Here is a 23,349-nt window from a genome sequence, read left to right as displayed (position 1 = left end):
AATGAAACTTCTTATCATTGATGAAGTAAGCATGGTCTCAAATCTAATGCTTGCTTTTGTGCATTTGAGAATGCAAGAAATTCTTAAAACAGACTATGATGTGTTATTTGGAGGCAAACACATCATTGTTTTTGGAGATCTACTGCAACTAACTCCAGTGAAAGGACAGCCAGTGTTTAAAATGGTCACGCATGAAGATACCAGGAAGTGCCTAGGAAGCATTGGAAACGTTAATATATGGTTAAATTTCAAATATGCAGAACTACTCCAAAATATGCGGCAGGCAAAGGATGAAGATTATAAAAATATTCTACAAGATGTAAGAATCGGAAAAATAAGTCAGCATGGGAAAGAAGCTTTACATGGACGATTAATTTCAAATTTGTACCCAAATGAAAATATTCTTCCAGAGAATATTTTTAAGAAAATTAATGAGAAGAAATCTGGCATATGTTTGATGCCTACTCTGAAAGAATGTTCCATGTTCAACAACAAAATGTTAAAGTTAGAAAATGAAGCCATAGTGAAACTGGAAGCTATAGATAAAATAGAGCATATGGGAGCAACAATTATTTTGTCAGAAAATGTTAAATCAAAATTGGATTCATTAGAGAAGACTATATCTAAAACTGCTGGTTTTGAAAAGACTCTGAATGTGTGTTTAAATTGTCGTATCATTTTGAGAAGGAATTTAAATGTTGAAAGAGGTCTGGTAAATGGAGCAATGGGTCATGTTGTTGGTTTTGTGAATTACAAAAATAGAGATGGAATTGAAATTTTAAAAATTAAATTTGATGGCATTGACGAAATAGAACAAATTTGTTGTTGTTCAGCTAGATTTTTGCTTGTGAAAGACTTATATGTTCGCCGAAAACAGTTTCCTGTTTGTTTGGCATATGCAGTGACAATTCATAAAGCTCAAGGTTTAAGTGTAGATAGTGCTTTGGTGAACATTGGAAGTTCTGTGTTTAAAGAGGGTATGGCATATGTGGCATTATCACAAGTCAGAACTTTATCAGGATTGTACTTGATTGAGTGTGATGAAACAAAGATTTGTGCTGATCTAGATTGTGTTAAAGAATACAATAGGTTAAGAAGAGAGTATGCTCCACATTTGCCTCAGTATCCTGTGTTTGAAAAACATGTGGTAGGCCGAAAAAGAAGAAATGAGAATAATTGCAGTGAGGTACTAGCAAAAAGACAAAAAGTAGATGAAACTGTAATTGTAAGGAGAAAGAAAAAGGATTCTGTTGAAGATGTTGTTGGATTTCAGTTTAAAAACAGTTCTGGTGTCAACTGCTGTGCTAATGTAGTAGTTAATGTTGTTTTTTTTCTTCAAAATTTACAAGAACAGATTGTTGAAAATCGGGATCAAACATTTTGCTGTTTATTGAATTCTGTGTTTGAGAAATGTAGCAGTGATAGAGCAAAAAAAGAAAGTGTTTCAGAAATTAGAAATCTTCTAGACATATGTTCTGGTCAAAATCAATTTTCACAGATAATTCAGCAGGATTGTCAGGAATTTTTTATGTATATGTTTGATGTATTGGAAGATGAAGGAGTAGACATAAAAAATCTTTTTAACCTTTCTTATCAATGGCAGCATGACTGTGATAACTGTACTTTATCAAGTAGTACTAGAATAGACACTGAAAGATTTATATATTTGAGTTTACCAGACTGCAAATCAGTGCCTTTTAATAATCTCGTTAAAGCAGCTGATCACAATATGGAGTGTACCCAATGTAAGTCTGCAATGCTGTCCACATTATTTCTACGACGTTATGGTCACTATGTCATTTTAATGTTCCAACGATGTAGACCTGATGGAACGAAATTGACAACTTCTATTAAAAATGTTGTGGCTTCTCAATTATCAATTTCAGGAAGAACGTTTGCAACTGTAGCTATTATTTATCATGACGGTCCTTCCACAACATCAGGGCATTACACATGCTATTTAAAAAGTTGTAAAGGTTGGACCCTTTGTAATGACACTCATTTGACTTTAAAACAACGTTTGCCTTTTGACTTAAAAAATTCATATCTAGTGTTTTTACAACCAAAAATTAAGTAAAGGTAATTGGCCTATGAAGACGGGAGCAGTTAATAAAGGTTAGTTTGCTGTTTAAAATTATATTCTGAGTAAATGTGATCAAGATAATATAAAAAATTGAGTTGTCATATAGGTACTGTTAGTGGATCTCATAGTTGGTGATATCAGTATTATAGGAAATGATGAACATGAGTGAGTTAGAGATAGAATTACGAAAATTTAAATATTGTGAAAATGTTGTTAGAGTCTTTCTTTCAGAACGTCGGAAAAACGGTAATTTTAGAGTTTGTTTTAAGTAATTTGAAAATATACTGATACATCTGACACTATTTGGCCTTGAGGAATGGTGAAGGAATGAGTAAAGAGTCATGACTGAAAAAAGGAGTATTTGAAAATAATGAAAATATTTCAGATGTTCTTGGAGCTTTTCTTCTAGAAAGTTGATGAAATGGATTTTTTAGTGAACAGCAGAGTACTTTCCAACGAGAAAAGGACCTTCATGATATACTATTTGGCCTAAAGGAAAAGTAAGTGAATCAAAGATTAGTGTATATTTGTCAGTATCTAAGTTTTTTTTTAAAACACAATCTTTTAAATTGTGGTTTTTTTTTTCCACTGTCATGTGATGAGTAATTTGAACTCACTGTTTTAAGTGAAATTCAATATATTCTGAGAACAGCAAAAATAAACTATGTAACATGTTGTACAAGTTATTCTATACTTTGGATTGTGTAAATTAAATTGTATTCCCATTGTCTGACACTCACTTTCCTTTTTCTATCCTCTTTCAGCTCTTTTTACACACTTATAATGTCTTTCTCTCACTTTCTGTAACCCCCATTCCTTTACTCCACTTCTTTCACAACCCCTCATTCTCATTTCAACTGTCTGCATCCCCTCTCTCCCTTGCATAACTTTTCAGCTTTCAGTCTCTCTGCTTTACTTCCCTTTTCCGTATTTTCCTCCTTTGCTCTTTTAGTAATTCCTCTTTACTCACTCAGCAGTATTGTCGCACTCTATCACTATAAATCACCCACTCTCCCTCGCTTATCTTTGTTTGCTCTTTTCTTTTGACCTCTTCTCTCTATTTTTCATTCACTACCTCTTTGTCCTCAGTGCCTCACTCTCCTTGTGTTATGTTCACTTGTGTTTATCTACCTTCTATCATTTCTTTTATAACAACTTCACTGCTCCTCTCTCAACGTTCTTCATCCCATTAATTTTAGTCTGGTTCCATTACTATCCCTCATTTCCTTTCTTTCAATGTCCTGCTCTTTACTTTCATCACCAAATAATTTTTTCTCAGTACCACTGTTTTAGTCGTCTTCTCCTCTGTTTCCTTTTTTTGCTCCGTTACTCATTTCCTTTGCTTACTCATTGTACTCCACCTCACTCAGTTGTTCTCTTAGTGTGTCTGTCTACTAAATTCCTCACTCCATTTCCCTCAATCATTGTATATTATCCTCTCTCCCTTCATCCCTTCTCTCTATGACTGTTCTTCACTTACTCTCAGTTATCTTCTATTCCTCATTCTTCTAAATGCATCCTTAATTAGACTCTTTTCCGTCTCTGTCATTATCTTTTTAATTACTACTGTTTCCTGACTTAGTTTTGCTAACTCACATTGTTTTAGTATCTTTCTTACCTACAGTTCATTTCTCTGTTCTTCTCTTCCTCTCTGTCAGTGAATCTATATGCCTTACTCTTACTAATTTGCTCTCCTTCTATTTCTTTTTCTCTCTTTTTGTCCTTCTACCTTACTTTATTTCCCTTTCTATGTCCTTCACTCTTACTTTATTTCTAAATACACTGTTATGCTTTTTAACCTCTTCATTTGTATCTTTTAATGTAAAATACATATTTTACTAATTATAACTTATTTTTTCTTCTCTCTTTCACAGATACAAAGTGTAGTAAAAAAATGTAATTAAAGTTACATTTATTATATGGTAAGTGTGACTAAAAAATGTAGTTTGTCATCACCCTTTGCTTTAAGCTCACTAATATTTTCTCAACCAACCTTACTCCTGTTTCTTTACTCTGCTTCCCTCACTTATTCTTATTCTCCATGTTTACTCCAATTTCCCTATTTCCCCTCTCATATTCAACATCTTTCAGTCCCTATTCTTTACTTCACTTACCCTCTGTTCCCTTCCTTTGCTTCTTTACTCATTCTGTTTTTCTTAATTATTTACCTTACTCCTACACACACATCTCATCCCCCTCCCAACACATACACACACCTCTAACATATACCCCACACACACACCACACACACACCTCATACACACAACAAATAACCCACACACACTCCTCACACACACACACACACATTCCATACACACACATACATCCCACACATATACACCCCACACCCATACACCCCTCACACATATTTCACACACCCTCACCTCCACCCACACTGAAACACCCCACACACCCACACCCACAGACACACCTTACACACCCTCACCCCGACCTACACCCACTGACTCCCTATAAGTCACACACACTGCATTACTTACCTTTCTTTGCTGTTTCACTCAAACCCATTCAGGCACTGTTTCCTTTACTGTCTTTGTCCTTTCTCTTTGTCACTCCCCATGTCTTATCCTAATTCAATTTTTCACCCTCTTTCACCCCTCTTTACTTACACTAACTGGTCTTTTCTCACCCTTCTTCACCGTTCTTCATTTATCCCGGTTCCGCCACTACCCTTCATTCTCCATTTTTTACTGTCCTTTCTTTTTCTTTCAACACCCACTCACATTCTCCCACTATCTCTACTTTAGTCTTCTTCTTCTCTCTTCCTTTCTTTTGCTCCTTTAGTCATTTTACTTTTCTCACTTTCACCCTATTACACCTTCTCTGTTTTTTACTATGTAATAAACAATCCCTCTGTGTTTCTCCCTGTAGCTCTCTTTCTCTGAACATTACTCTCTTTGTGTTCTTCCCTCATGCTAACTCCTTCATGAATTTTATTTTTCTTTTTTTTGGGTGCGCGCCCCGGTATGCGTACCCTAAGGAAAAAAAATTAACAGAGATTCTTTAAAAATATAGGTTTATTTTTATAAATTAAAGGTAGTTCTAAAAAGAACTGTTTTTTTTCTTCTTTTTCTTGTTTTATATTTTTTAATGTTTTTTGAACATTTTATACTTTTTTTTGGTTTTTCAAAACAGTTTTATATATTTTTTGTATTTTTTATGGGGAGAAACAAAAAAAAAGGGAATTGAAAATGGCTCAACTGGAGCAAAACACAAAAAACGGAAAAAATTAGGGTTTTTTGGGGCAATTGTGATTGTCACCAGCAAGGACAATGAGCTTTACGCTCTTTTCACCATAGGAGATGAGTTTGCCACAATAAATACAAGTTACTCTAAAATCTTCAAATCGTTGTTGAATGCAAGGCATCGTCTCCGTTGTTTCTGGTCCCGATGGAGTGGGTTGCTTTTTTTGGAGGTGGTCCTTGAAGACTGGGGGAGGTTACTAGCCAGTTCCCTCATCTCTGCACGAGAATAGTTGTTTGGATGCTTGCGGGTCATATGTCTAATCATGGTATTATTACCAAAGGAATATTTTTTGTTTGGGTTGCCCCTTGAGAGTGCTGAGCCACAGATTAGGCAAGTTACCTTGGCCGCATTGACTTTTTTCTTGCCCTCTGGGATTGAAAAAAACTCCCATACAATGTGTGGCCTTGGCTTGTATGGGGTATTGTCTTCAGGCAGCCATCTTCTCCCCTGCTCCTCTTCCTCTTCCTCCTCCTCCTCCTCCTCCTCTTCTTGACCACCAATGTACTGTTGTGGTGGTCCTCTTGGTGGTGGTGGTGGTGGTGCAGATGCTCCAGCTGTTGCTGCTACAGTAGCCATTTGAAAGTACAAAATAATTCTCTTTATTGTTGAAACAGGTCTTCCTCAGTCAAAGGACAAAGTCAGAATAGGAAAAAAGGTGGGGTCTTTCATCATTTGGAAAAAAAAACTGTCCTGAACCAATGAGAAGTGTTATTTTCAGGTCACATGATCCGGGCTTTAATCATTTGGAAACCAAAACTGATCTGCACCAATGAAAAGTGTTATTTTCAGATCACATGACCCGACGCGCTTACGCTACGCTCCCCGGGGCGCGCCCGTAGTCGCATGCACTCGCGTGCTTCCGGGTGCGCTTACGCAGTGCGTCATATGACGCATCACGCGGTTACGAGAAACGTCACGATGTTGTTTTCGTTTGCGAGAATAACGCTAACGGGACGCTCCCCGGTATGCGCCCTGGGGCGCGCCGTAACATTGCGCTTACCCGTGCGTTCACCGGTACGCGCCCCGGGAGCGCCACAGTGCAAAAAATTTAAAAAAATAAAAAACATAATTATACAATATAAAATTCGTTATAGAATTTTTTACTTTTTATACCTATAGAGATTTGCTATTTAAAAACCATTGAAATTCACTGAAAAAACCATAGGTTTCACACCAGTTATAGTTAGGAATTAGCATTTAAAAAACCTACTAAATTCACTGAAAAAACCATAGGTTTCACACTAGTTATAGTTAGCTGGAAATTGTACTCGCATAAAACCATTGAAATTCCCACGTTATAGTTAATTGGACTCACTATAACTTGCGCGCCTGCAATGCACTGCTGATGACATCACATATTACATCACTCATGACATGGTCAGTGACATCACTCATGACATCACTGATGACACCATCCTTGTGACAGAGTGACAGACCTCCTTTCACTGTAATGTAACCCTTGAAGCACATATTAAAAAATAGAAACTAAAATTTTAAAAAAAATGGAGATACCCATACCAGTAACAACAACCAATTCAATAATTCCACCATCTATATACACAGCCACTTATTCACCAACAGTTCTATATAGTCACTCATACATATACTCACTCATCATATGTAGTGATACACCTATACATCCTGATACACACCGACAGTCATCTAAAAGATACTCTGACACATACTCCCACATGCAAATAAACTATTGGACATCCATTTATTTGCATATACAGCTATACACACACTACCACTTTACTTCAAAGGAAACTTACACGTACTTACTCTCTCAAACAATCACTTATAGAATCACATACTAATTTAAACAGGAACTCTTAAAATCCCTCACTCTCACATATACTCACTTATATACATCAATATTCACATATACTAGATTAAAACATATATAGTTACTGATAAAGACACTAGTGAGATAGTCATTCACTCACTAACACACACATATACACACTCATCCACCCATGCAGTCCTGCACATATGCTGTCTTCAAAACACATACAAAGAGAGAGTCAGTCATTCATGCATCTATGTGCTAAGTAATACCCCCACCAAACCATACAAACACTCATACTGATACTAAGAAAAACATCTAATAACCCATATACATACACATGTACCTACTTACCAACTCATGCAGCCACTTATACAGAAAGTAAAACAATAATACATATATTTAAATATTTAAACATTACTCACTAATATTTATTTTTCAGAAAGACACACATTCACTGGATGGTGTCATCAGTGATGTCATGAGTGATGTCACTGACCATGTCATGAGTGATGTAATATGTGATGTCATCAGCAGCGCATTGCAGGCACGCAAGTTATAGTGAGTCCAACTAACTATAACGTGGGAATTTCAATGGTTTTATGCGAGTAATATTTCCAGCTAACTATAACTGGTGTGAAACCTATGGTTTTTTCAGTGAATTTAATAGGTTTTTTAAATGCTAATTCCTAACTATAACTGGTGTGAAACCTATGGTTTTTTCAGTGAATATATATATATATATATATAGATATAGATATAGATATTATAGTAAAGACTGTTATTCTGCTGCAATTTCCAAACATGTTTTGTTTTTTATGGCAAAGTCAACTTATGCAATGCAAAGTTAATGGACAATAACAAAAGAAATGTTTTTATGTCTATTATCACGTGCTATCCTTGAATGCGAGCATGGTTCCCATTTAATTCAGCACTCACTTCAGTACCCATGTCATTTGATCAAGGCTCCACGGAACCGAAAGTCGACGGGGAAATAAAAATACCTTAAACACAGTGTCCGTCATTGTGTGGAAGACAAGATTTCCAGCTAACGAAGTTCTCTTGATAGATAGATATATATATGCACCCTGTGGGACCCTCCTTGAGCCATTATTTGCCCTGGTCCACATCCCCTGGGGGAAGATCACTAGCTATGTCCCAGGGACCCCACACCCACGACATAGGGGTTTACATGCCCACCTTAGCGTGGACAGGTTTACCTGCCCTTTAAAAAACATAAGCGCCTGTGTCCAACCCGCTGACTTGCACAGACAAAGGCTGTGCATGGCAGGGGGTTGACTTTACATATGGTAATAATATATTACTTTACATTAAAAAACTAGAAATTCACTGCAAAAAAGGATAAAATAACCTTATAGTTAGGCGAATTTGTTAGTGTCAACATTAAAATTTTCACTAAAAAACCCACAGAAATTCACCAGTAATAGTTAGCAGAGCTAACTATAACTTGTGCCCCCATGCACTGCTTATGAGCTCATATATTACATCACTTATGGCGTGTTCTAGGACATCGTTAATGACACCTCTGATGACATCTCAAATTACCCAACTGGTCATTGATGACATCATCCAAGCTTCTAGTGTACACACTGCTCTATAAATGCATATAGCATTAGAACTGTTGGACTTGGCCCTTTTGGCAGGTTAACCCCTAAACTTTTTGCTTTTTAATGTGACCTGATGTTAGTTGTTTTTGGCTTTTGTGCACTTTAACACTGTGTCCAAGTGTAAAGTGCAAGCGCAGTCTGAGTGTGTGTGGTGAGATTGGCCTGCCCTCCCATAGGAATGCATGGGGGATATGTGTGTCCATGGTAATTCCTTCTGTGAGAGGAATGCAGGGGCGAGTTTGGTATGTGCGAACTAGTGAGAATATATGCTGTGCAATGGTGTGCGCAGATTGAATGTGTCTAGTGGAGAAGTGCCACTTTTAGAAGTTGGCATTTCTGTGTGCAGTGAATGTGACTTGAGAAGGGCCTGCTGCTGCTGTTAGGCGACAGGAGGAACTGCCACTGGGGATGGCCTCCCTGCTGGAGGGCTCTGTGAGCTGGCCCCTGGGCCCAGCCTTACCCCCCTTAATTCCAAGACTTTCCCTGGAGACTTTGGGCCGCAGCACCTGGAAGAGCTTTATTTTTCATCCTGGGAAGCGCTTTATTTCCTGAAGAGTGCTTTTATTTCTCTCGCTGAGGAGGTGCTTTATTGCTCTGAGGAGCACTGTTTTCTGCCCCAGGAGGACTGCGGAGGGCCTGCAGCGCGAAGCTGCACCGTGTGGGATTCCCCCGCATATCTGCCGTTTTTTTTTATCCCTAGCGGGTGCCCACCCCCCGCCAGGGACTTTGCACTTTTAACTCCCCCTAGCGGGTGCCCAACCCGCCAGGAACTTTGTGCTTTGAATACCCCTACCCGGTGCCCACCCCTCCGGGGACTTTGTACTAAAACGGGAGCCTACCCTTGTATTGCCCCCAACCTTGCTAGAAGCACTGCTGCTGGCCCGGGAGTCCCAGGAGCACTACGCTGGCTCCCCGCTGATGTCAGAAGGAGAGCCGCGCTGGGATTTGTGCTTGCGCCGGGAGTTGCCTGGCAACAAGAGGAGCGTCCTCGAGGACGTTGGCGATGGCGGCCTGATCGCAGCTGGAGCGCTGGCCCCATGCACTGCCAGGAAGAAGCCGGAAGCTGACGGGAGCCCACCCCGTGCTCCGGTGCACTCAGGAGAGGTGGCCAAAAAGAAGAGTTCAGGCGGGAGCCCATCCCACACTGGACGGTGCCCGAAGAAGCAGAGGAGTGCCTCAGTGGCTGGCGGGGCTCTTGTGCCGTGAGGGAGAGCCCCGCGCCTGCACCGGAGGAGGCGTCCCCAGACAGATGGTGAGTGGGGCTTGTTTGCAAAGGGGTTTGGGGGTGTGCTGGGTCACGTTGCGGGTGCCCGCCCCCCTCCTACCAATACTTACTGCTTTGAGGGCGAGCTGCTCCACCGTTGGGGCGTGATTTGTGTTCAAGCTTAGGGATAACCTAATCCAATGGCAGAAGGATGAATGGGAACTTGATCTGAGTGAGGCGGAGAGGACTCGGCCGCGCACCATGAGGGTGGAGGGTCTGAGGGGAGCCCTGAAGAGTATGAAGAGGAGGAAGAAAATTACAGGACAGGGACGCCAGTAGATTGTGAGGACCCCATAGATAGGGAGTCCCTTGCTGGGTCCAATGTCAGGGGCAGCACCTCATCCCTGCCCCTGTCCTCAGAGGAGTGGGTAGATAGGAGGGAAGAAAGGGAGTATCAGCTGGCTTTAGAGAAACTCCAGAAGGAGACCTATGAGCATATGGAAGCTCAGAAATTGGAGTTGGAGCTTAGGAGGTTAGCCTTAGAGGAGAAAAAGGCATCATGGGATCAGGAGTTGAGTCATAAGGCATTGGGCCTTGAAGAGCAGAAGCTAGAGACTGAGAGGGTTCTAGCACAGGAGAAGATGGTGGAGGCTGAAAGGGCCTTCGCTAGAGAGAAATTAGCTCTGGAGGGTTTATTATCCCCTGAGCACAGTTATGGTTTTCTGGATTCCCCAGTGAGGGCGGGGTCCAGTGGTGGCAGCAATTTAGAGTCCAGTGCTGGAAGTCCCATTCCCAGTTCCCAGAGTATGGTACCTTGTTCCTGAGAAGAGGAGCACAGGTTGGAGTTCAGGGGCAGTAGGAAACTGTCTCACCAGTCTTGGGGGGAGTTTACGGATGAATGTAATGATGCACTGGTTGATTGGATAAGGGTTAACACGGAACAGGATTATGAAGGACTATTCAACCTGGTTATCAAAGAGCAGCTGCTCAGATGCAGTTTGAAGGGGTTGCGCCAACACCTGTTGGAGTGTGAGTTTGCTAATCCATGGGTCCTTGCAGAAGAAGCAGACCACTGGGAAAGTGCCAGAGGTTCTGAAGAGGCATTGGGGATTGATTCCAAAAGTAGTGGTTCAGGTATCTTCCAGCCCAGAGTGATGGAAGAGGTGCAGAGTAGCCCAGCTAGGTCCCAGTGTAGCAAGAAGAGTGCAGGGGCTCACGTCCTGTCTCAGTGGAGTGGGAGTGAGTGTGGAACTGAGTGTTCCCAGGTGCCCGAAACCCAGTGTCAGACCTGGATGGTTTCTTCAGGGAACACCAGGTTGGGGGCCTAGGCTGTCCTGTTAGTCCATTTGAGGAGGATCTCCGAGTGTCTAGGGAACCTGGAGCGTCTGTAAATAGAGCTCCAGTGGTTCTAGTGTCTGGCAGTGCCACTCCAGTTGGGAGGGCACAGAAGTCCGAAGTGAGGGGTGAATGGGGAATGTGTTCCCCAGTGGAAGTCCCAATGGGTCAGGGACCAGCCAGTTGGGCAGAGTTCCCTTGGAGTGACCATGGTGACACCACTTCTGTTCTGGGGGATCTTCGCGCACTGTCAGGTGGACAGGGGATGGGCGATCTGCGCCAGACAGACGGTCAAACAACATATGAGTCATGTGTTACCTTTGGGGGGGTGGTGTGTGAGTCCCCAGAAGTCCTGGAGTGCCAGGCAAGTACTCCGCCAAAAGGTTTAGACTCAAGGGTGGGAAACCAGGTTCAGGATCTGCCTGACCTGGAGGGAAGGACGTCTGTAACCAGTGTCCTGACTAGTTCATCTTCCAGGGGTACCACTCCAGCTGGGAGGGTGCAGAACTCTGGAAGGGGGTGCAGAGGGAGAGAGTCCTCGCCTCTGACCCAGGTGCAACCTGAGTGGTTAAACCCTAGGTTGGGAGACCAGTTATGGGAGAGAGGTCCTGAACTGGTGGGAGAGTGGTGCTCCATGGGTACCTCTCTGAGGAGGAGAGAATGGCACCCTAGAAGGGGATATAGGGGGAGGAGAGCCTTGCCCATGACTTCTGGTCAGCCTGAGGGTGCAGAGCCTAGGCTGGAGGATCAGTGGCAGTCTAGAACTGTCCTGCGGAGGGGAAGAGTGGAGAATGGCTACTATGTGCCAGGGTTACTACCCCCCACTCTGTGAATGGGGAAGGACCTGTGGCATATGGGTGGCCTAGGGCCTGGTCCGGGCCACAGACAGCTAGGGAGTACCAGTGGGATAGCCCAGTTGCTCCGGACAGCTTTTTTAGAAGGAACCACATGGGTTCACCGTGGCATAGAACAGGAGGGTGTCCCTGCAGTTGCGGGCCCACATCCGGGTTCTATCGCCCAAAGCAGGGAAGCCCATCACAGTGGTGATTGGTCTGCTCTGCGTTTTGGCTGGAAGGGTGTTGTGTTGGACTCTGCCCATTTGGCAGGTTCACTCCTAAACTTTTTGCTTTTTAATGTGACCTGATGTTAGTTGTTTTTGGCTTCTGCACACTTTAACACTGTGCCCAGTGGAAAGTGCGTGGGCAGTCTGAGTGCATGTGGTGAGATTGGCCCGCCCTCCCATAGGAATGCATAAGGGATATGTGTGTCCATGGTAAATCCTGGTATGAGAGGAATGCAGAAGCGAGTTTGGTATGTGCAAACTCGTGACAATAAATGCTGCACAATGGTGTGCGCAGATTGAATGTGTATAGTGGAGAAGTGCCACTTTTAGAATTTGGCATTTCTGTAAAATGTAAATGTAAATGTAGTGTACTTGTATAGCGCACAAATCGACACCAGCTGGGGTATCTCTGCGCTTGTACGAATACCGCTGTGGAACCCTTCCTGGCTTTTCCCTGTGAGGTGTCCCCAAGGTGAAGCCAGGCATCCTAGCATTGTGGGGGCTGTTGTGGAGATTAAGCAAGCTATTGCCCAGAGTTGCAGAGTGGGACCCATGACTAGAATAGGCACCGAGGCGAGAATTATCAGGTCCGAGGAAATTGAGCCCAAGACCTGCAGAGGCGGGTATTGAACCCTGGTCCCGGGCTAGACCTCTGCATCAGGGTCTGCCGCTCTAACCATTGAGCCACACTTCTCCACTGTGTGCTGTGAATGTGAATTGCCTGTCTGGCATGTGAGTGACAGGGGCTGGCTGGCTGGTCGTCCTCCCTGAATAGGGAGATCTGCATGTAGATGGGAGAGAGGAGTTGCACACCCCCAACCCTTTTGCAAACAAGCCCCACTCTCCGGGCTGTCTGGGGACGCCTCGTCCGGTGCGGGCATGGGGCTCTCCCTCATGGCACAAGAGCCCCACCAGCCACTGAGGCACTCCTCCGCTTCTTCGGGCACCATCCAGTGTGGGGTGGGCTTCCACCTGGATTCTTCTTCTTGGTCACCTCTCCTGAGTGCACTGGAGGGCGTGGTGGGCTCCCGTCGTCTTCCGACTTCTTCCTGGCAGTGCGTGGAGCCGGCGCTCCAGCTGCGATCAGGCTGTGCCTTCCCTACACAATGCTGTGTCCACCTCCGGTGGTGGGTCTGATGTCCCTAGCCTGTCCTGTGAATAGGGAGAGGGGCTGAGCAAAACAAAGTGCTCCAGAAGCAGTTGCATTGGTTTTCCCCTTGTCCTGCACCCTTGAGACAAAGGGAATGTGTGTATAAGACGGGGCTGTGACCCAATGAAAAGGTTCTCTTGTTCCTGACTTGAGGGGGCCTGCTGCTGCTGCTGGGCACCAGGAGGAACGGCCACTGGGGACTGCCTCCCTGCTTGAGGGCCCTGTGAGCTGGCCTCTGGGCCCAGCCTTTGCCCCCCCCTTAATTCCAAGACTTTCCCTGAAGACTTTGGGCCGCAGCGCCTGGAAGCGCTTTATTTTTCATCCTGGGAAGCGCTTTATTTTCCTGAAGAGCACTTTTATTTTCCTCACTGAGGAGGTGCTTTATTGCTCTGAGGAGCGCTGTGTTCTGCCCCAGGAGGACTGCAGAGGGCCTACAGCGCGAAGCTGCACTGTGTGGGATTCGACCGTATATCTGCAGTTTGTTTATCCCTAGCTGGTGCCCACCCTCCAGGGACTTTGCTGTCAGTGGTTATCCCCCTAGCGGGTACCAACCCCATCAGGGACTTTGCGCTTTTAAATCCCCCTAGTGGGTGCCCACCCCGCCAGGGACTTTGTGCTTTGAATACCCCTAGCCGGTGCCCACCCCGCAAGGGACATTGTACTAAAACGGGAGCCTACCCCGTATTGCCCCCAACCTTTGTAGAAGTACCGCTGCTGGCCTGGGAGTCCTAGGAGCACCGCACTGGCTCCCCGCTGACGTCAGAAGGGAGCTGGGATTGGTACTCGCGCCTGGAGTTGCCCAGCCAAAGGGGGAGCATCCTTTAGGACGTCGGCGATGGCGGCCTGATCGCAGCTGGAGCGCCGGCTCCACGCACTGCCTGGAAGAAGTCGGAAGACAACGGGAGCCCACCCCGCGCTCCAGTGCACTCAGGAGAGGTGACCAAGAAGAAGAGTCCAGGTGGAAGCCCACCCCACACTGGATGGTGCCCGAAGAAGCGGAGGAGTGCCTCAGTGGCTGGTGGGGCTCTTGTGCCATGAGGGAGAGCCCCACGCCCGCACCGGAGGAGGCGTCCCCAGACAGCCCGGAGAGTGGGGCTTGTTTGCAAAAGGGTTGGGGGTGTGTTGGGTAACGTTGCCAGTGCCCGCCCCCTCCTGCCAATACATACTGCTTTGAGGGCGAGCCGCTCCACCTTTGGGGCGTGATTTTTGTTCAAGAAGCACCAGAGTGGGGCCCAAGCCAACCTGTGCCTGTTCTTCTTGTGCTAGGGGCATATTTGTTTTAGAGCCTGTGGGCTCCGACGTGAGGGCATCGAGGTGCCCATGCCCCATTCCTCCCAGCTGTTCCGCTCGCAGAGGGCAGCTGCACCAAGGGGGCAAGTGTTATTGTAGATTGCCCCAGAGCGGGGCCGAGAAGCACTATAGTGTCAGTGCTTGTTTGTTGGCCTAACTCCCCCAGTTGCCCCGTGTGACAGAGGGCAGCTGCAACGTTACGCAGTTGTTCTATAGGGCGTATTGAGAGCCCGTGCCCATCATTTGGATTCTACAGCTGCCCAGCAATTAGTGGGCAACTGCCACGTTTAGGCCTGACCTTTGCTTTAGCTACCTAGGCAGCGCGCCCTGACTATTTTGGACATAGGGTGTCAGAGCCCTGTGAGAGGCCAGTTGGCCTGGGGCCAATTTTCCTGTGTGGGGCCTCTGCCTGTGGCACACTATGTTTATGATGGTCAATGCCTAATGTGATTTTGGCGCAATGTATGTATGCACCCTGTGTTAGACCTCTAATTGTGTTTTATGGTTAGGAGGTTGTTTTGCCTAGTATGGTTTGTACTAGTAAGTTCATGTTCCACTGCGTGACCTATGCCTATGGTGATTAGTATTGCGTAGTGTGTTCCTACCTTTTACCAGTAGTTACTGGTTGTGCTCTACATTTATTATCTGTGCTACATTTACAATTGGTGATTTGTGATTGTTCTGACAGTGGCCCAATTGGCCCTTTCAGGAGTATACAATCCCCTGTAGATACTGCCCAGTGCCAGTTGGCACAGTGTACATTGTGTGATTATGATCTAATGTGTTTATGGTAATACAAAGGCTATTTTTATATATAACCTTGTGTAGAGTTCCTTTTGTGGTGTGCCTAGTGTGTTGCTGCTGTGTGTGTGTTGCGCAAATGCTTTACACATTGTCTCCCGGATAAGCCTGACTGCTCGTGCCAAGCTACCAAGGGGGTGAGCAGTGGTTATCTTGGCATGTAACTCCCTTGCCCTGACTAGAGTGATGTTCTCTGCTTGGCTTTGGCGCAAGCCTTAGCCAACCAGAGATCCCATTTCTAACAAGAACTATGAAAGTAAGTGCAAAATAAGTCAGAATAATACAAAGCATCACCACTGCTATCATACATACATCTTTCAGTAGATAAAGAAAGCTTGTGTTATGTGCAACATTGACACTATACCACACAGTTCATGGGTAGCCGAGTTCATGATCATTATGAACCACAGATGAAAGGGTATCCTATCCTACACACAGTGTTTATTCTGTATATACATTTTCAGGGAAAGCCATTTTTCTCCAGATACTGAAGTCCAGTTACATAATTAATGCTCTACTATGGACAGTTTTTACCTGTATCCAACCCCTGACAGTCACAGAATGTACATTGAGAAATGAAGTGGATATATGTAGAAAAGTGGGTAATGTTAACACTGTTTACTCTATGTACAGAATTAACTTTGTACCATACTGTTTGCAGACAGTGATGTTGTTTGAGATATCTCGAGTGATGTCACTTACCTTGACATGAGTGATGTTGTATGTGAGGTCATAAGCTGTGCGATGCGAGGGGCATAGGTTACCTCTTCCACAGGCAACAAAAACTGCTGAATTTCAATGGTTTTGTGAGCTTATAAATTGAAATTAACTATAACCTCCCTGTAACCTTTGTTTTTCTTAGTGAATTTCTATGATTTTTTTCAATTTAATTTCCTAATTACAATGATACTGTAACCTCGGTTTTTTCCAGTGAATTTCTACAGTTTTTAATGCTGTTTCCTAACTTCAACCTTCCTGTAACCTTTGTTTTTTAGTGAATTTTACCATTTGTTTATTATAAATTGTGCTAGAATTTGAACATAGGTTCAATTTACTACTATACATTTTCACAAGTTTCTAAATACATTTTATTCACACATTTAGTCAGCCGTAAACTTTATTCGCCAAAAAAATTCATAAAAGATCAGCTAAGAACAGTTTACACATGCACTTTATTTAATAAAATTAGCAAATTGCAAAACAAAGTGCTACTCGATATAAAAACTGTAAACATTTCTTAGAACTAATAAAAGATTAAAAACAATCAAATAACTTAAATCCCTCAGAACAATTATAAAACATTTTTATCAAGGGTGATCAACCATATTTTTTCCTAGTACTTTAGGACCCTCTGTTAAAAATGATCACGGCACAGCATGTCAAAGTCTCAAGGTGGAACTCCTCAGAATTGGAACAATGCACAAAGTGGTCCACCTCTTGACATCCCCAACTCTTAAAATTGTACTTACACAGAGTATTAGGGCAATCAAGCGAGGGAAAGGGATTTAGGAAAGGAACAGCCATGAAACTGAACCCGTAGAAAGTAAAAGAGTAATTATTAAACATGCCAATTTATGTCTACTCTCATTAATGTCTTACTAAGAGCAGATTAGTACCTTGTGAACAAAGAATTGCCAACTCAATCAAACGTGAAACAATACATCCAATATCTTTTTCTCTGCATGCACCTGTAAAGACAAAAAAAACAGAATCAACTCCTTCTCACCCACATACACACACAGTTAAGATAGTGTTCTGTTGCGGGTGAAACCTCCTATCATACATCACTTATAAATTAAACAAAACTAAAAAACGGCATAGGTGGTATGTTCAATACTGGGATACACTATTCCTCCTTCAAAAGTCATGCACAATCATAAGCCTTTCTAATATTTCGCATGTACTTGGTTTTCCTCTGGTAACAAGCCCAGTATCCAAAGAAAGCAAGAGATTCACAAATAAGGAACAACAAAATATAGTTCTCTTTTTCTGGGTAAAAAAAAATGCAGGTCCAAAAGGGATCCTGCTCTCCGTATAAGTAATCCAAAGTTCTTAGAAAAGCACTCTTCAGGTTCACCCATGAATGCTAATTCATGATGAAACCACATAACATTATACTTTCAAAACAAAGCATCTGTAGAATTCCTTACAAAACAAAAAGGGCGAAGCTAGCCAACAGTAGACTCCTTACCTGGAAGCTGGGTTGCTGAGACGGCTACTTTGTTGTACTGTTTAGCCTAATAATCAAATGTTCTGGTCTCCGATACCCCGGAGGCTCCAGATTAGTGTGCGGTCATGACTGCACGTTGCACAGCACACTGACGAGAGGTGTTGTAGCCAAGAGGCATTACTGGCTCGCAGGAGGCAATAAGCTGCCTCCGACGGATTGTCATTCACCCGATTATTTTGTGGAGTCTGTGGTGGCACGTGTTCAGTGGGGTCTGTCCCAAAAGATTGACCAGAACCCGAGCTGTCGATGCCGGTCTAACAATGACTCCAAAACATGAGAATTACGCATGCTGACTGGCATGCTGTGACATCTTTTATCACATGAGCTTCGGGCCTGCTGGCGATCATGGGATATGTAGTGTCTACTTGTCTCGCAACTAGCGATTGCGGCAAGGAAGGCTCTGCTGCCTGCGATCCCTGACATAGCAAACCCCAGGCGAATCAAGGTGCGGCAAGAAACTAAAACAGATTTTATAGGAGTTAGGGCTTAATGAATGCAAGATAGGCGCTAAGAATCATGTCCTCACGGATTTACAAAGTGCACAAAAATCATAAAGTGCAGTGTGCTTTGCCTTCTGAAATTATCACATGTGTAGGGCGGCAAATTTTCAAACCATGTACCTTGCTGCGAGAATGCTAAAAGAAAGTGCAGAGACCCCATATGTAACCTGGTCAAGTAAGACATAAAGTGGGCAATTTCTATGTGTGTTAGATAAAATTCCCGCTTGTGACCAGCAGATAAGCATGAGAGTCAACCAAGGAAGAAAGCTTGTGTGCCTTGAACCTGCACCTAAGCTGCGCATCATCATAAAAAGCATTTTTTCCCAAGCTCTGGCAGAACAGGGTATTTTGCCTGTGTATTAAAACACTCTGCTGCTCCCAGACTACTAAAAGAGTTCTTCAGGTACACTAGCCAAGGAATAGATGCTGAATTATCCAGAGCTGAGCAATCCAAAAGGATATATTAACAGAGCATTGGATCATTGGTTTGCCAGATGATTTTCAACCACAGTAGCAACAGGGCGAGCCAGAGGGCATCCTCCAGGTATTTAAGGTCAACTTCCGAATGGCAGAAGAAAATGGGTGTGCCTTGTGGCTTCATAAGTAATCTTCGTAACAAGCTGTTTTCTACTCTTTGGTATCTGGAGCAGTCACAATATTCCCACAATCCCGCATCATAGGTGGCAATCGGAATGACACTTTGCTGTGTACAGGGTTATCATTTCCCTCAATTGTCTATGACCTGTTTGGAAGGGAAGCGAGAGATCACTTCAGCTGATTTATTTATTTGATGTACCCTCATCACTAACAGAGATTCCCAGTTCAAATGTGAGTCAACTAGAATCTGCAAATAGATACAATTCTCCACCCTAAAAACAGGGGCACCCTCCACAAGAAAAGTCGTAGATTTGGTTCTCTTTGGCCCGCAGACCAAAACAAAGGACTTTCTCTGATTGATTTTCAGACCTAGAGAACAAATTAATTCGGCAAAGGTGACCAGCACTCTCTGTAAGCTTGTTGGTGTGCTAACTATGAGAACAGCATCATCCGCATACAAGAGGGCCAGGATGAAATTAGTACCTGCCCTCAGGAAGTCCAGTTTCTTCTGTATAAATTGTCCTTCCAGTCCATAAATATATACGAGAAAAAAGTTGGGTTAAAATACAGCCCTTGTGGACTCCCTGATTACACTGAATAGATGGTGTACATTACCCCCAGTACCAAAGCATATCTTGTAGGGGGTGTTAAGCATGGGCGCAAAATCCGTTCCGCTCGCGGATTTTTCGGATTTTCGGTAAATCCGCAATCCGCGAACCTCGCGGATGTGGCGAAAATACGCAAATCCGCGCGCGGCGGATTTTTTGCTTGTGTTCGCACTGCTCGCGGGCCGCGGCGCGGGCAGCAACAATCTCGCACTCGCGAAATTACAAAAATTACAATTGGGGAGGGGTGAAGGAAGTGACCCAGTCTCCAACTTCCTCTTCCTGTCAAGCAAGCTCCTCCCATTGCTTAATCCATTTCCTGGCCACTTTGAATTCGATCTTGACTGGGAAGGATTACTTTTTGTGGATGCTGCTGGAGATTTGGCTTTGAGGCCTTTTGGATTACTTTTTGATTAGAAATTTGATTTACAAGTAAGTTGATAAGTTGATGTTGTTTGTTTGTGGTGATTTTTGTGTGTGTTTTTTGACTTTTTGGGGTGGGTTTGGGGGCTGGCTATGTGTGGGAGGCCATTTTGAGGCATGGTCCTGCAGGTCCTGGCCATGTGGATGGGGTCAATCGGCCATTTTGAAGTCAGGCAGTGTGTTTTGTGCCCTATGCCCACCCAGTCTGCTCTGATTCCTTTCATTATGCCCAGGGGGCCTCTAACTTACCCGAAAATCGGATTTTTAAAAAAATGTTTGCCTGTGTTCGCACTGCTCGCGTCCCGCGCAGCAACAATCTCACACTCGCGAAATTGTAAAAATTACAATTCTGCACATGAATTGAAAACTACCAGGCTTAGTTATGGGTGCATGCATGATACAAATGTTTTCTTTAATTTTAACATTATTCTGGCCAGGGCATGGATGGCATTGGATTGTTGTGATTTTTGTGTGTTTTACGACTTTTTGGGGTGGTGTTGGGGGCTTGCTATGTGGGTGGGGGCCAGTTTATTGCCTGGTCCCGTGTGGGTGGGGGTTTAGGGGCCATTTTTAAGCCAGTTTGTGTGCTTTGTGCCATAGGCCTGCACCCAGTGTGCTGTGATTTTATCATGCCCAGGGGGCCAGAATCCGTCTGTTCGCGGATTTTGCTGGTTATTCGCCACGTTCGCGTCGTGAAGCAACAATCTCGCACTCGCGAAATTGCAGAAATTGCAATTTCGCACCAGAAAACCACCAGCAGGCAGCATAAACCTTCTGAAACTTGATGGATGGCATTGGATTGTGGTGATTTGATTGGTGTTGTGTTTTTTGACTTTTTGGAGTAGGGGTTGGGGGCTGGCTATGTTGGTGGGGGCCATTTTGAGGCATGGTCCTGGCCATGTGGATGGGGGTTAAGTGGCCATTTTGAAGGCAGGCAGTGAGCTTTGTGCCATAGGCCTGCACCCATTTTGCCTTGCTTTCACCCATTTAGCCCAGGGGGAGTCATTGGTACATGAAACTATAACCCTCTCTGTGTGTGCTCTCTTGGAGCAATGTTAAATTCCTGTTTCCCAAAAATTTTGCAAATCCTAATTTTGAAATTTCCATATTGTGTGGTGTGCATGTGTGTATTCATAAATGCCTACTTGCAAACTATTTATTGAAGCGCTACATATGCAACATATCTTTACTGATGTTCCTCTGTCTTCGTTTGCTTTTAGGTGCACAAAGTCAATAACTCCGCATCATCGTTGAGCATCAGTGCCAGGAAGAAGTCCTGCTGCGGCCTGTTGTTCCGACATCTGAAGATGATGGCTCCAAAAAGAGGTGCCCGTAGCTCCTCTTGCAAGAAAAATGTCTCTACTAAGGAGAAGAAGAAGCAAGTGGCACCACTTACCAAGGAGACTGGTGGCTCGACCACTACATTTTGGGGAGAAAAAAAAAGGCCCACCATGAGTGCTGCACAGGTAGCCAGTTTAGTAGTTCAATCACCAACGACCAGTGATGTTGGCTCATCGCAAGAAAGTAGCAGCACACCATCAACACAGGTTGTAACTCATCTCACAAGTACTATTCAACAACCAAAGCCGCAACAACAACTGCATGGGCTACTAGTACAAGCACAAGTACATGCGCAAGGAGCTGTCCGAGAAGGAGCTGTCCGAGAAGGAGCTGTCCGAGAAGGAGCTGGCCGAGAAGGAGAAGGCCGAGAAGGAGAAGGCCGAGAAGGAGAAGGCCGAGAAGGAGAAGGCCAAGAAGGAGAAGGCCGAGAAGGAGAGGTCCATGGAGAGTTGCAAGTAGAGGTCAGTGAAGAGGCCCATGTAGCGGCGCATGGAGCGGTGCAAGTGCCCACAATGGTTGTTCTTCCAGAAGTAGGGGCACAGGAGGAAATTGACTTTGGAGCCGGGGTATCATGTCAGGAAGACGAAGGCATTCCTCCTGATGATTCATTTTCTCCCAGCTCCCCACCAAGGAAAAGATCAAGGAGTGTGTGTAGAAGTTCCTCTTCAAGCCCCGCTCCATCAGATGATGATCTGGATCTAGATTGGCAACCATCTCTGACGTCTGAGAGGGAGACACACCATGAGCAGCGAAAGGTATCAAATGTTAAAAGGAAGGGCCCCGGAAAGCTCATACTTATGGATCCGAACGTCGGACTTGATGAAGTGGTGCATTCTGATGTTGTTGAACAGGATGACAGCAATGACCTAGTCATCACACACGTCATTCCAGCCACACCGGCCATGCAGCAGACAGACATTTATACCCTATCCCGACGTCATGCTGAGCGTGACCCTGGCGACGTGGCACTGGTAGCACCACCAACGCAGTCAAGTAGTACAACAAGTTCAACAAAACCTACAGCTCCCATATTTTCTCCCCAGAGGGGGACTCCATCCAGCTCGACTCCCTCAAGTAGGGTTGCTGCAATAATTGCACAACCCAGTAGATGTCTGCAAGGCTCATCCACCACTGCTTCATCTGGCATTGGCAGTATCATCTCGTGCGGCAAAACCAGAAGTTTCCAGTCCCCAGTTTGGAACTTTTTTAGTGTCCATGCAAAGTATGATAACATAGCCGTTTGTTGCATTTGTAAGACTGGAGTTAGCCGTGGTAAGACTGGTACCAACTATGGAACCGGAGGCCAGATAGGTCATCTTGAAAGAAGGCACGCTATCGAATGGTTTGGGCACCTAGCAAACATCAAGGGAAAGCAATCCCAAAGGGCAAGTGGCCAAAATATACCCATACTAGGTGTTTCATCTGAAGATGACGGGGAGGTAGAAGAAGCGTCAGACATTTGTCCGGTTGCACCCAGTACCCCTGGCAGCACCACACCCTCCGGAACACATAGGAGGCACACTGAGAGTCTGGGAGACACACCAATGCGGAAAATGTCAACACTGAGCAGAAGTGGGTCGAAGAAGGCATCAGCATCATCCAGTAAATTTGTCCAGTGCACCATTTCAGCCATGTTCTCCTCAGATGTGCAATTTCAACGCAACCACCCAATTATACGCCTGTATAACACTAAGCTGGCTAAAATGCTAGCGGTGGACCTTCTCCCTTTTTCGTTTGTCGAAAATGTGGGTTTTCTTGAACTCGTGGCAACACTGGCCCCTAAATGGAAGGTTTCCAACCCCTTTCTATTTTGCCAGAGTTGCTGTTCCAGCACTACATAAAGAGGTGCTTGAGTTGGTTGGGGCAGCTTTGCAGAAGAGTGCTGTTCACACTATACACCTGACAACAGACATGTGGACCAGTTGCCAAGCCCTTGATTACATGTGCATCACTGCACACTGGGTCTCTTTTTCAGGGGTTGCACAACAGATAAATGCAGGTGGTGACTTGGTCGAGATTTTTAAGGGTGCTCGTAAACATGCAACATTA

This window comes from Lissotriton helveticus, chromosome 3_1 (assembly GCF_964261635.1).
Source record: "Lissotriton helveticus chromosome 3_1, aLisHel1.1, whole genome shotgun sequence".
In the NCBI taxonomy this organism is placed as follows: Eukaryota; Metazoa; Chordata; class Amphibia; order Caudata; family Salamandridae; genus Lissotriton; species Lissotriton helveticus.
The sequence above is the reverse complement of the archived record's forward strand: the minus strand, read 5'-3'. Positions refer to the sequence as shown.